Source organism: Macaca fascicularis, chromosome 13 (genome assembly GCF_037993035.2).
Source record: "Macaca fascicularis isolate 582-1 chromosome 13, T2T-MFA8v1.1".
Lineage (NCBI taxonomy): Eukaryota > Metazoa > Chordata > Mammalia > Primates > Cercopithecidae > Macaca > Macaca fascicularis.
In genome coordinates, this window is record NC_088387.1 from 69,213,641 (window position 1) to 69,228,685 (window position 15,045).

The following is a 15,045-nucleotide window of genomic DNA, read 5'->3' on the forward strand; positions in this document are numbered from 1 at the left end:
TGACTAAATGGAAGACATTTGAAACTTCTGGTAGTCAAAACAATTGAATTTTAATTAGAATGATTCTATAATTTTAGACTGCAATTTAGAATAAAATGGTTAATTTTAAATAACAAAGCTCAAGCAACATACTGACTCAGTGAATCTCACCAAGTAGAGATATTTATCAAAACAATTCATAATTCCAGGCCGAATGAATCCTGAAAATATTTCTCAGGAAACCACTTTTTATACATTTATTAGAAATGGATAAATATTCTAGTAGATCTGTCAGCTCATCTCATGTATTCCCTTGAAACAACCTCTTAACTGGAATTTTCGAAGTGTTTGCATGTAGACAGATGGAGCAGCGGGGGGAGAGAGAAAGAGAGAGAGAGAAAGAGAGAATGTATTCATATTTATCTTTGTGTATGTTGAACTAAGCAGGGCACAAGGCAGGCATTTTTAACATTTTATTTTTCTTCTTAAACTTTATGTTTTTCAAACTTTCACTTCTGTTTCCTGTGCAAAGTATGAAAAATTTCAAAATACAAAAATCTGAAGATTGACAGTATTAAAATAGAACCATTTAAAAAAAAAAGTCTTCAAAATATGGAAGCATCAAATCTGAAATCTGGATTGTTTTTTCATGATTTTAAAACTTGATATTTTTAGCTGGGCATAGTGGCACATGCCTGTAGTCCCGACTACTTGGGAGGCTGATACAGGAGGATCACTTGGACACAGGCGTTCAAAGCTACAGTAAGCCATGATTGTGCCACTGCATTCCAGTCTGGGCAACAAAGCAAAACCCCGAACCCTGACTCTAAAACAAAACATAACAAAGCAAAAACAAAACCCTTGATATAAAAAATTATATTTTAATTTTTTTTATGTTTCCAAAACGATAAGTAGAAAAGAAGCAGTAGCTGCTTTGAATCCAAATACGTGAATTTTAAAAGATCGTCATAAAATTATCTGATCCAAAGTTATAGAAACACAGTTATGCAAAGTTTCAATACGTGAACATTAAACAGTAGTTTGACTTAATGGAAACTTGTAATATCAACTTTTGTGACAAAATACAATTTTTTTATGTGGAGCCAAAGATAGCTCATCCACCTGATTATCCTGTTTCATGGGGATTCCTTCAAATAACTTAAATCCACTACATCCTTGAATTTTAACTGATACTAGTCTACTGTAAGTTATTGCTGCCTCGGAGAATCAATTTCTCATACTTTATTATTTCATTATTTTTTATATTTGATACATAGTATTTGTAGATGTTAATGGGGTACATGTGAAATTTGTTATATGCATAGAATGTGTAATGGTCAGTTCAGGTTATTTAAGTATTCATCACCCAAGTGTTTATCATTTCTATGTGTTGAGTATGTTTGAAATCCTCCCTTCTAGCTGTTTAGAAAAATACAATACATTGTTGTTAACTATAGCCACCCAATTCTGCTATCAAACGTTAGAATTTACTTCTTCTATCTAATTCAGTGTTTGTCCAGTTAAGCAACCTCTCTTCATTACTCCCTCCTACCACCCGTACACCCTTCCCAGGCTCTGGTAATTCCACCTCTGTCTCCATGTGAGAAACTTTTTGGTTCACACATATGAGTAAGAACATGTGATATTTGTTTTTCTGTGCTTGGCTTATTTTACTTAACATAATGACTCCAGTTCCATCCATTTTGCTACAAAAAACATGATCTCATTCCTGTTTTTGAATGAATGGTATTCCATTGTTTATATATACCACATATTTTTCTCTGTCTTCTTAAAATTTTATTTCTGTAGCTTTCAGGGTACGAGTGGTTTTTGGTTACATGGATGAACTGTATAGGAGTGAAGTCTGGAATTTTAGTGCACCAGTCACCTGAGTAGTGTACAATGTGCCCAATAGGTTGATAGTTTTTCCTCCCTCACTCTCCTCCCACCCTCCGCCCATTCTGAGACTGCAGTGTCCATTATACCACTCTGTATGCCTTTGCATACTCATAACTTAGCTCCCACTTGTAAACGAGATCATGTGGTATTTGATTTTTGATTATTGAGTTATTTCAGTTAGAATAATTGTCTCCAGTTTCATCCAAGTAGATGCAAAATACATTATTTCATTCTTTTTTTATGGCTGAGTGGCAGTCCATGCTATATATATACCACGTTTCTTTACTCATTGGTTGATGGGCACTTAGCTTGATTCCATGTCTTTGCAATTGTGAATTGTGCTGAGATAAACATGTGTGCAGGTGTCTTTTTGATGTAGTGATATCTTTTCCTTTAGGTAGATACCCAGCAGTGGTAGATCTACTTTCATTTCTGAGGGAAATCTCCACGCTGTTTTCCACAGAGGTTGTACTCATTTACATTCCCACCAGCAATGTAAAAGCTTTCACTTTCACTACATCCATACCAGTATCTATTGTTTTTTGACTTTTTAATAATGGCCATTATGTCTGGAGGAAGGTGGTATCTCATTGTGGTTTCAATTTGCATTTCCCTGATGATTACTGATGTTAAGAATTTCTTCATATTGTTTTGGCCATTTGAATATCTTCTTTTGAGGAATGTCTATTCATGTCATTTGCCCACCTTTTAATGGCATTATTTGTTTTTCCCTTGCTGATTTGAGTTCCTTGTAGAATTTAGATATTAGTCTTTTGTTGGATGCATAATTTGCAAATATTTTCTCACAAACTCTAGGTTGTCTGTTCACTTTGATGTTTATTTATTTTGCTGTGCAGAAGCTTTTTAGTTTAGTTAGTCCTATTATTTTTGCTATTATTGCATTAGCTTTTGGGGTCTTGGTCATAAATCCTTTGCCTGGGCCATGTCCAGAGAAGTTTTTCCTAGGTTTTCTTCTAGAATTTTTATGGTTTCAGGTCTTAGATTTAAGTCTTTAATCCATCCTGAGTTAATTTTTGTAAATGGTGAGAAATAAGGATCCAGTTTCATTCTTCTACATGTGGCTATCAAATTTTCTTAGTACTGTTTACTGAATATGGTGTCCTTTACCTAATTTAGGTTTTGTATGATTTGTTGAAGACTATTTGTTTCTATCTTCTTTACTTCCTTTCATTCATATTTTATGCTTTTTCTTGTAGAATTTTTTTTTTACCACCTTGATTAAATTTATTCCTAGGTGGGTTTTTTGTGGCTACTATAAATGAGATTGCCTGTATAATTTTTTGACTATTTTATTATTGGTATATACAAATGCTACTAATTTTCACATGTTAATTTTGTGTCCTGTGACTTTATGGAATCTGTTTATTAGTTCTAAGAGGTTTCTTTATTCAACTGTTGATGGACACTCAGATTAATGCCATATATTGGCTATTGTCAACAGTGCTGCAATAAACATGGCAGTGTATCCCTTTGATATATTGGTTTCTTTTCCTTTAGGTAAATAAACAATAGTGGGATTACTGGAACATATGGCACTTTTATTTTTTTGAGATATCTCCATACTGTTTTTCATAAAGGCTGTATTAATTTGTATTCCCACCAATAGTGTACAAGAGTTCCCTTTTCTCCACATCCTCATCAACGTCTGTTGTATTTTTGTCTTTTTAAAAATTGTCATTCTAACATGTAAGATGATACCTTATTGCAGGTTACATTTCCCTGATGATTAGTAATGCTGAGCATTTTTTCATAAACCTGTTGGTTATTTGTATGTCTTCTTTTGAGAGATGTGGATTTTTTTCTGTTTTTGCTGTTAGGTTGTGTGAGTTTCTTATATATTCTGGATATTAGTTTACAGTGAGATGAATTTTCAAATATTTTCTCACATTCAAGAGGTTGTCTCTTCATTCTCTTGATTGTTTCTTCTGCTGTGCAGATGATTTTTTAGTTTAATATAGTCTCATTTGTCTATTTTGTTGTTATTGTTTGTGCTTCTGAGGTCTTAGCTATAAAATCTTTGCATAGACAATATGTCCAAGAGTTTTCACTACGTTTCCTTCCAGTACATATATTGTTTCAAGTCTTACATTTAAGTCTTTAATTTATCTTGAGTAGATTTTTATACATGATGAGAGATAGAAGTCCAGTTTTAATCTTCCACATGCGGTTATCCAGTTTTCCCAGCGCCATTTATTGAAGAGCATATCCTTTCCTCAGCGTATGTTCTTGGCAGCTTTGTTAAAGATTAGTTGGCTGTAAATATGTGATTTACTTCTAGATTTTCTATTCTATTTCATTAGTCTATGTGCCTGCTTTTGTACCAATACCATACTGTTTTGGTTACTGTAGCCATATAATATATTTTGAAATGTGATGCTCCCAATTTTGTTCTTTTTGCTCAGGATTGCTTTAGCTATTTAGGCACTTTGAGACTTTTAGTTTTTTGCTCTTTCTGTGAAAAAAAATGATATTAGTATTTTATAGGGATTGCATTGAATCTATAGATTGCTTTGGGTAGTGTGGTCATTTTAGTGATATTAATTCTTCTGATCCATGAGCATAAGATGGTTTTCCATTTATTTCTATCCTCTTTACTTCCTTTCATTAGTATTTTGTGCTTTTTCTTGTAGAAATTTTTTACCATCTTGGTACATTTATTCCTAGATGGGTTTTTTATAGCTATTATAAATGAGATTGCCTTTACAATTTTTTTTTTTTTTTTTTTTTGAGATGGAGTCTTGGTCTGTCACCCAGGCTGGAGTACAGTGATGTGATCTCGGCTTGCTGCAAGCTCCGCCTCCCGGGCTCACGCCATTCTCCTGCCTCAGCCTCCCAAGTAGCTGGGACTACAGGCACCTGCCACCATGCCTGGCTAATTTTTAGTACTTTTAGTAGAGACGGGTTTTCACCATGTTAGCCAGGATGGTCTTGATCCCCTGACCTCGTGACCCACCCGCCTTGGCCCCCGAAAATGCTGGGATTGCAGGCGTGAGCCACCGTGCCCAGCGCGCGCCTTTATAATTTTTTTGACTACTTTATTATTGATGTATACAAATGATCCTGACTTTCACATGTTAATTTTGTGTCCTGTGACTTTATGGGATCTGTTTACTCGTTCTAAGAGGTTTTGGTAGAGTGCTCTGCTTTATCTAAATGTAAGATTATGCCATCTGCAAAGAGGGATAATTTGCCTTCTTTTTTCTCGTTTTGGATACTTTTTTATTTTAGTCTCTGACCTGATTGTTCTGGTTAGGACTTCCAATAGTTTATTGAATAGGTGTGGTGAAATTGGGCATTGTTATCCTGTTCAAGTTATTAAAGGAAATGTGTTCAAGTTTTCCTTGTTCATTCTGATGTTAGCTATGGGATGGTCACATATAACCTTTATTGTTTTGTGGCATGTTTCTTCTATGCCTAGTTTGTTGAGAAGTTTTATCATAAGTAGATGTTGAATTTTATTAAATATTTTATCTGTGTCTATTGAGATCATCATATAGTTTTTGCCCTTCAATCTATTGATGTGTTTTATCACATTTATCGATTTGTGTATGTTGAACCATCCTTGCATCACTGGTATAAATCTGAGTTCATTACGGTATGTTATCTTCTTGATATGCTGTTGAATTCAGATTGCTAGTATTTTGCTGGAAATATTTGTGTCTACATCCATCAAGGGTATTGGCCTATAGTTTTCTTAGTCATTTCCTTGTCTGGTTTTGGTATCAGAGTTATAGTGGCCTTACAGAACAAGTTAGAAAATATTCTCTCCTCTTCAATTTTTAAAAAATAATTGGAAGAATATTGAAACTAGTCCCCCCTTTTATTTTCTTTTAGAGCAGTTAATCTGTCCAGTTTTGAATTTTTCTTTCTTGGAAGACTTTATTACTGATTCAATCTTACTTACTTCTGGTTATGAGTCTGTTTATTCCTGATTCATTCTTGGTAGGTTGTATGTTTCCAGGACTTTGTTTTGTATATTCTTTATTCCTTTCTTGTTTTCTTATTTTTTGTCATCATGATTTGGTGGTGTACTATAACAGTACTGTTTGAGTCCTTTCCTTTCCTGATTTGTGTGTTTGCTCTGCGTGTGAGTTTTGTACTCTTGTCGGTTTTCATGCTGCTAGATGTTGTTCTTTTGCTCCCAGATTTAGGATTCCCTTTAGCATTTCTTGTAGAGCTGAAATGGGTTTAAATTTCCTCAGCTTTTGATTGTCTAGGAAATACTTTATTTTTTCTTCATTTATAAAGGGTACTTTTACTGGATATAATATCTGGACACAGTTTCTTTGGCTGGTAAGTTTTTTCTTTCAGCACTTTTAATATATCATTTCATCCTTTCCTTCCCTGTAAGGTTTCTGCTGAGAAATTTGCTAATAGTCTGATGGAAGTTCCCTTATAGGTGACTAGATGCTTTTCTCTTGCTGTTTTTAGAATTCCCTCTTTATCTTTAACTTTAGATAATTTGTCCATAATGTACTATGAAGCAGACCTTTGTGTATTTTATCTGTTTGGCGATCTCTTAGCTTCCTGTAAATAGGTGTCTAAATTTCTTGCTAGACTTCAGACGTTTTTATCTATTATTTCATTAAACAGGTTTTGTAATCCTTTTGTTTTTTCTTCACTGTTTGGAACAGCAATAATTCATATATTTGGTCACTTTATGTTTTCCCACGTCACATAGAATTTACTTATTTCTTTTTATTCCTTTTTTTCTTCATTTTAGTTTGACTGGGTTATTTCAAAAGACCTGTATTTGACTTCTGAGATTCTCTTCTGCTTGATGTAGTCTACTGTTGAAGCTTTCACTTATATGTTTTTCACTTCTAGATTTCTGTTTGGTTATTCTTTTGATATCTATCTTTTTTTGTAAGTTTCTCATTCCTGTCATGATATTTTTAAAATCTCTGTATTATTTTTTCATAATTCTCTTGTATATTACTGAGCATCTTTGATATCAATATTTTGAATTTCTTTTTATTTGTTTATCTGTTTCTGAAGAATTATTTTGTCCCTTTGGACAAGTCTTTTGTTTGTTTGTTTTTTGCTTTTTCACCTTTCTTGTGTCCTTATGTTGATATATGCACATCTCGTATAACAGTCACCTCTTTCAATATTTCGAATTTGCTTTCATACGAGAGAACTTTTTCCTGAAGATGTATCTGTGGTGTTTGTTGCGTAGGGCACTTTGACTTTTGATTTTGGGTGAGTACAGTAGTGGAGTTTCCATATAATTTCTCATCCTATAAACAGTGTCAGTGGCATCTGTGATTTCTTTGGTGGTTTAGGGTTTTGTTATTAATGAAGACTGTGGTAAAGTTTTGTTGGGATCTAGGACCAGGTGTGCTAGTCTTAGAGCCCCAGTGGTGTCAGTGGTGAGTTTAACATACCTGTCCTTGGACTCCAGGTTAGCATACACTGGCACCAATGTTAGCAGGAGCAGGCAGACCAATTATTGGGCCTCCAGATAGCTTGCTCAGGTGCTAGCAATGACAGCAGTGGGCTTGGTGAATGGGTGGGTTGTCAAGCCCCTGGGTAGCAGGCATGGCATCAGTGATGACAATAGCAGTGATGGAACAACCCTTTGGGATACAAGTGGTTTGCACTGGTTTTGGTGGTGGTTGTGATGTGGGTGGGTCAGTCCCTAGACCAACAGGTGACGCTTACAGTGGGTTCCATCTGTGGGAGTAGTGTCAGGTTCAGTGTGTCTGACCTCATACCTCAGAAGGAGTGTTCTGGTGCCACCATGGTGGACTGGGCTGGGCAATCCTCAGACCCCTGGATACTGTGCTTTGGTATTAAGGGGTGTGAAGCAAGCTGAATGGTCCCCTTAGACCTGCAAGGGGTACATGCTGAGGCTGGCTATAGTAGGCAAGGATGGGTGTTTTCCAGGCCACTGACATAATATTCAGGTGAGAGCAGCAGCACCTGTGTGGTCCTGCTACTGGAAAAGGTGGGGTGACTTTCCCTGGGAAAAGCCATAGGCAGAGAACTGAGAGGGTATGGGCTTTGCTTGCACCTTAGCCCACAGCAGTCAACAGTGGCAGCCATTGTGGGCAGAGAAATTTGTTTTTAGGATGTGGCTGTCCCTCTGCTGAGTAGTGGGTGTTGTTGCCTCCAGCTTTCACCTCTGCACCAGCAGCAGAACAGGACAGTTTGGTGTGACCTGGGATCTCAAAATGACACCATGTTGTAAACCCCTTCTCTACTAAAAATGCAAAAAAAATTAGCTGGGTGTGGTGGCATGTGCCTGTAATCCCAGCTGTTTGGGAGGCTGAGGCAGGGGAATTACTTGAACCAGCGAGGTGGAGGTTGTAGCAAGCCATGAGCCAACAGAGCGAGACTCGGTCTCACTCTAAGAAGAAAAAGGCCCCATGTTATCGCTGCCTGTGTCTTAGGGATCTATGGGACTCAGCATGAGCTTTCAGGTCCACCAGGGTCTAGGGCTCTCCCATTGCTAAGATTATGGGAGTCTGTGGCAGGAATGTGGATCACTGGAGGGGTCTCTCACTTCTCCTTTCCTTGCAATGGGGAGGCTTTCCAGAACCCCCACCAATCCCTAAGGAACAGGCTGCCTCACTTTCCTCCTTCCTTGCTTTATGTGCTTCCTGCCACTTCTCTGTTGAATTCCAGCATTCTCTCTTAAATAATCTACTCAAGTTGTGATTATCTATTTACTATTATGGTTCCTTTCCATTGAAAAGGGGAGAACCAGAAGCAACTAGTCAGCTATTTTGAAGCTCCTCCCTCCTCCATACTTTAAAAAGATAAATACTCTACAGTGTATGCTATTGATTAACTCAATAATATTGCTCGGAAACCTTTAATAGCTCCCTATAACTTGGACAGTCACACACACTCTCTGTCACAGACGCATGTGCACACACACACACGCCACGCAAACAAACCAAAATCCTTCTTAGCTTGACATGGCAGGCTTTTAACATTTTTGCTCCACCTGTTTTTCTGGTTTTAGCCTCTGCATCCCTTTTATGTATACCTGCTTTGAATTGAATGCTTGTGAATTTCAAAATTCATATGTTGTAAGCCTACATCCCCAGTGTGATGGTCTTTGGAGATGGGACTTTCAGGAGGTAGTTATGTCATGATGGTATAGTCCGATAGTGGGATTAGTCCCTTATAAGAAGAAACAGAACACTTGCTTCTTCTCTTTTTGTTTTCCACCAGGTGAGGACACAAATATATATATATATATATATATATATATATATATATATATATATATATATATATATGATTCCATGTATATATATAGCAGATAGCATATATATATAGCAGATAGCATATATATACATGCTATCTGCAAATCAGGAAGAGAGCCCTCATCAGACTCCAGATCTACTGACACCTTAACTTTGGATTTCCAAATTACCAGAACTGTTAGAAATAAATTTCTATCATTTAAGCCACCTAGTCTATGGCATTCTGTCATAGCAGCCAGAACTAACTAAAATGATACCCAATGCTACAGTTCAGGAAATTTGAATTGATATTACTTAAACATAACATGAGCTCTCTGATTATTGGCCATTGCTCATGTCCTTGAATTTTTTTCTTAAAATCTAGCTTAAATATGATGTTCTCCATGACTTTCTTTCTAGTCAACACAGAGGGACTCTCTTCTCCCACCCTGATTCCAGGGAGGAAATATTTATGGCATATATTGCATACTACCCTACCTTGGTAATATGTATAATCTCTCCTATACAACTGTAGGTTATTTGAGGAGTGTTAATACATCTTTTTAACCTTTCTGCTCCTAACAATACAGCAACTTGCACAACATAGTAACTTGCACATGGTAGGTCTTCAATAAATTATTTATTAGTTGGAGTGACTGTCTTTGCTATAGAGATGGCATTCATGTATTTGAGCGGCCAATTACAAAATGACTAGAGGGGAGGGACTATTATTGTTGCCATTTTCCATATAATAAAACCAAACCATTAATGTCTGTAATAAACTCATTCAGAAATGTTGAGTCATTTGTTTGTAATTACAAGGAAACAGGCTAGAGTCACCTTACACATTACTGGATAAATCCTGAAGGGGCTATCAACTTGAAGCAAGGTTTTTAATATCAGTAAAAAGAGATGCCTGTTTTTATCAGATAAGTCATTTCCCTCTGGTTATCTGAATCTTCATCTTTGCCTACTTTTATCCATGCATTTTTGGGTCCTGAGCTTGGGATATTAATATTAACTCTAACTGCCTTATTCCCATTTTTGTTTCTGAACACTGACATATTTTCCCTTTGAACTTCTCTATTGCCATTGCCATCAGAAATAAGACCAGAGTGAACCATAGCAATCATAGGGTGACCAAGACAGGCTTAACATTTTCCTCAGCTAGAATAAACTTAAATGTCTTTGTTCCTAATATAGGACCCCTCTCTTTTCTTAGAGTAGTTACTATAGAAAACTTGTAAGGAATTGTAAATATTTTCTCTGTTCCTGTGAGATGTAAATTTTCTCAAACCAAGAATGTCTTTCTCAAGGACCTGAGACCTATCCCTTTGAAATGTAATCATAAAGAAAGATAGGGCCCCTGTACCCCAGTGTATGTGGGAGGATAGCCGGCTAACCCCTGTAAGTGACAATCTGTAAATACCTTAAACAATAATTAGCCAATAAGCATCTATAAAGCTTGCTAATACCAGCTTCCTTTCAATTTGCTTTAGCATAGATTATAAATATCTGTCTTAGACTTCAGTTTGTTGCCTACACCACCGAGAACTCAACAAATACTGTGTTTACATAAAGGAAATCTCTCCAAAGAGGAGTGAGTGGTTTCTTATAAACCCTCCTCTATTAAGTTTCTAGTAGGTGACTCAATGTACAGGTGTTTACAGACAATTAATTATCACCATGATATTTTACTATGTTGATTTACAGGAGAGAATGGGGAAAAGGCCAAAAGCTAAATTATTTCCCAACTATCATGCCCGTGTGTTTGCTCTGTGTTAGCTGGTAATTCAAATTCAACAGTTAATAGAAGGAGGAAGATCAAAGATGGGAATACATAATGACTGATACCTAGCATTGCCTAGCCATGTTTGCTTTGGTGTCAAATCCAGTCAGAAATGTTTTTAAAAAAATTAAAGAGATCGATACAAATGCTCTATTATTATGCTAATAAAGAACTATTTACTTAGAGGAATGCCCTAAAGTGAGTCCTAATAAGTCAAAAACAAAGCACAAGAGCCAATTTTTATCATGTTAAGTCATGCTAAATATTCATGAGGGTTCTGTTTGAGAGAGCACTTCCATCAATAATGTTAAAGATAATACATAAGTTATAAGAAAACTACTTATGTGTAAAGATCACAGAGGGTTGGGCCTTGAGATAAGCAAGCTTTTAAAAACTTAGAGGGAACAAAGTGAGTCAACAAATACTTTCACCTCAACTTCTGGTGTTAGACTTTACCCTTATATTTCTAAAAACATAACTCAGATGCCATCCTTCACTCCTGATCGTTATAGACATCGGACACACCCTTAGGACTACAGATGCTTTAGTAGAGGTCAAACAAAGATATTTTCAAGATAACAGTTTCATTATAGGAGGGGGCATGTAGGAGAAGGGACAGGCAAAGCATGGAGCAGATACTGGTAAAAGTTACTCTGCTGAGGCTATATGGACTTCAAATGCTATCAGGTAGCAGGGCGGTTTTGAATTTATACTATCAATCCTCTCACTTATAATCTGAGAAGATAATCAGATTAATACCTATGTTGACAGTGAGAGGGCAAACGGGCCTTTTCTTCAAAAAAAAAAGCAACGCTTATATCAAAACAGAATTTAGGCTAAAGTATGAAATAAGAAAAAATAACAAAATTCCAAACAATGAACAAAAGAAAATATGTTTTAGATTTATGGAATGAAAATAATAACAAAAATAGATAATGTTCTTGGATTTCATTAGGATTAAATATTGTAAAAATGTAAATCATATTCAAATTCACTGATTTCAAATGAATTTTAATAAATGGGGATTTTTGTTATGTCAGATTTTTTAAATAATATGATAGAATGATAATTTAATTATAACTTGACAACATTATATTATTCATTATTGTTAAGAATGAAGAGGATATGGAAATCTCCTATAGAATCATCAACTTTTTGAGACTCAATTTCATAACAAGTATTAATAGGTTCAAAATCCTGCCTATTTTTTCTTCTAGTAATTACATTTCTAAACATTTGTTCTAAGATAAGACTTACAGATGCTCCTAAAGATTTAATATAAGATTGACCTTATACTAATATGGATAACAAAAAATTGAAACAAAGCTTTTATAGCCGATTGGCTAATCTCATGAAAATCCATCCATCTAATAGAATAGTAGGCATTAAGAGTTACATTTTAGAATTTAGAATTATAGAATATAAAGAAAATAGATAAAAACAAGTTGCAAGACAATGTTTAAAGTCTAATTTATCAATATAATTTCTCTGTGTGTAAGCATACATACATATATATATATATATATATATACTCTCTCTTTCACCTTATATATATATATATAACCATATTTCTCACCATGTGTATATGGTGAGAGAGAGAGAGAGAGACCAAGTTTCAAGAATGTTATGAGTGGCAATTGCTGTGTTGTGGATTTTGATTTTATTATGTAGGAATGAGTACAGAAAGCCATGCATTGTGGAAAACAACGTGTATCACCGAGTGATGCTTTCAGCTGCAGATAACAGTAGTTTAAATTCAAAATAAATGTGGCTTAAAGAAACAATTGCTTTTAGAAAAAAATCTGTATGTTGACAGTTGCTTCGAGCTTTGACTGAGCTATTGAACAATGCTATCAGGGTTGCTCATTCTATTTTTCTGCTTTGTCACTCTTAGCTTAGACTGTTAGTTTTTATCCTTGTGCTTGTCTCATCACAGTTGCAAGATGGCTACCAGATCTTTAGCTATTACATCTGCATTTAAGGTAGGTTTAAAAAAGACTAAATAACAAAGCCCACCATGTGTGGTATCCTTTAGGAGAAAATCAACAGCTTTTCCAGAATTATTCTCTTAAAGTAATTGACTTTTTACCTCATTAAACAGAACTGGATCATGTGGTTACCTCTAGATTCAAAGCTATGTGACAAAGTCAGGAACTTGATTTCCATAAATATTTTACACCAATAATTCTTATACTTGACTGCACATTGAGGCCAACACTTATGAAACAGCATTTTAAAATACGAAAACTGTGTCTGCTTTGTGGCTAAGTAAGAAATGGAAAAGAGTCATTGACAAAACTGTAAATTCTTTCAGCAAGTCCAGATGAAAAATGAGCCCTTATTTCTCACCTCATCCAATCCCTTTTCATATCAGTTGCCAGCAAAGCATTTAATTGCTTAACTCAAGTACTAGTTCCTTCCTTAAAAACATAAAGGAGAATATTCATTTCAGATTTTATTATGCTTGTCTGAGAAAAGGAAAAAAGATGTTTGTGTAGGAAAATATTGTGAAAGAACTTAATAGGAACCAAAAAGAGTACCAGTTTTCTTCCATGTAAAATACGGTATTGTCCAGGAACACTCTTCCAGGTTATCTGATTCTATAGGTCTTTGTGCCTTTCATTATCTTTCAGCTGTTTTACAACTTTAGCTGATAGGGATGCAAATAATTCTTATTCATAGACATACAAATACATTTTGTTTGGTGGAATTACATTGGACAAGTCTCTTCCCCCACTGTGTAATATGTCAGTTTTCCATCTATGGTAAGTTTATTTTAGCATTTCTTATCTGCCAGTATATGTGACTTTGAATTTTTCTTTGAACCAGTTTTGACATTGTTCTGATTCACTCTTTAATAACTTAAACAGAGTCTTTGACATGAGTTAATTTTATAGTTGTGTGAGAGTCATGATTATAGCCTAAGTTACTTTTTAATAGTTGCAAGATGAAGTAGAGGTTAATAGGAAAATTAAGATTTTGACTTGATTGTATGCCTGAATTGGTCTCACTGGGAGTGAGCTTTATTATTGGGAATAAAAGAATAATTGATTTTATGAGTTGTGAGTAGAAGATGTTTCACTGACGGTTTCAAATCTGGGACTTAAGTAGATAAAAACAATAACAAAAACTTACCAACAAACCTTCACAAAAAGAAGTAGCTACAGAAAAATAATCATATCAAATTTATCCAAAGTGAATTTATATTTTGTGCTTTAGTCATGAATTACAATGAACATTAGCCTCTATTTCTTTCACTCTTTCAACCCAGTCTTCCTATTCTAGTTTAATAACACTGTTAGAATAATATTTGAGAATTCTTAAAGTGGCTCAAACTTGGGCCACTTGATAATTGTTTTAAGAATTTTTCATTCAAAAAATAAAGGAAAATAAATGAAAGTCTTCCCTTAATTTTGCTAAATTTAGAAGAAAAGGTTCTGTTCTTTCAGTTTTATTCAAGGACCTCGGAAGGAACTTAATGTCTCTTTTTTCTCAAAACTAATATTTCACCTGTTTTTTAAACTTTGTTATATTTTATCAAGTATTTGAGAAGTGAAAAAATAGAAAATGCGTGTATTCATTCACTTTGAATTATTAGTGGCTAAAGGTATTGTCCCTTCCAGGAAAGAAACTTTTAATGACTTCAGGTACCATGGCAGTTTAGTGTCAACTCTTTTGGGGGGTCAACATGGACATTTCATTACATCAAATTATACCCCATAAACTGCATATTTTGCTAAGCAGTACCACTGTCTTATCTTTACTCACAATATTAACTTTCTCATCTGTATGAGGTACTTTGAAATAAATGATTTTTACAACAGGAACATTCAGTATGGGTCTAGTAACGTGAATAAGCTTTGGACAAAAATAACCAAATACTGAACACTATTGACCTTTCTGGATTTAGCCAGTCAGCATGAAATTTAATTTATACCAGTATTTCTAAAGAGTGGTGAAGTGTGAAACATTCTCTCTATAGGAACTCACTTACTCTATGGATTTTTCACCGTGTAAAACAGGTAATGGTAGAATATTTAAATTGTAATGAAAGAAAAAGCCATTATCAAACAATAACTGCAAAGAAAAGGTAGATTTCCATCTAAAATGCTTATAAACTGCAGATTAAGTTTGGAACTAGCTGAGCCAAGGATCCAT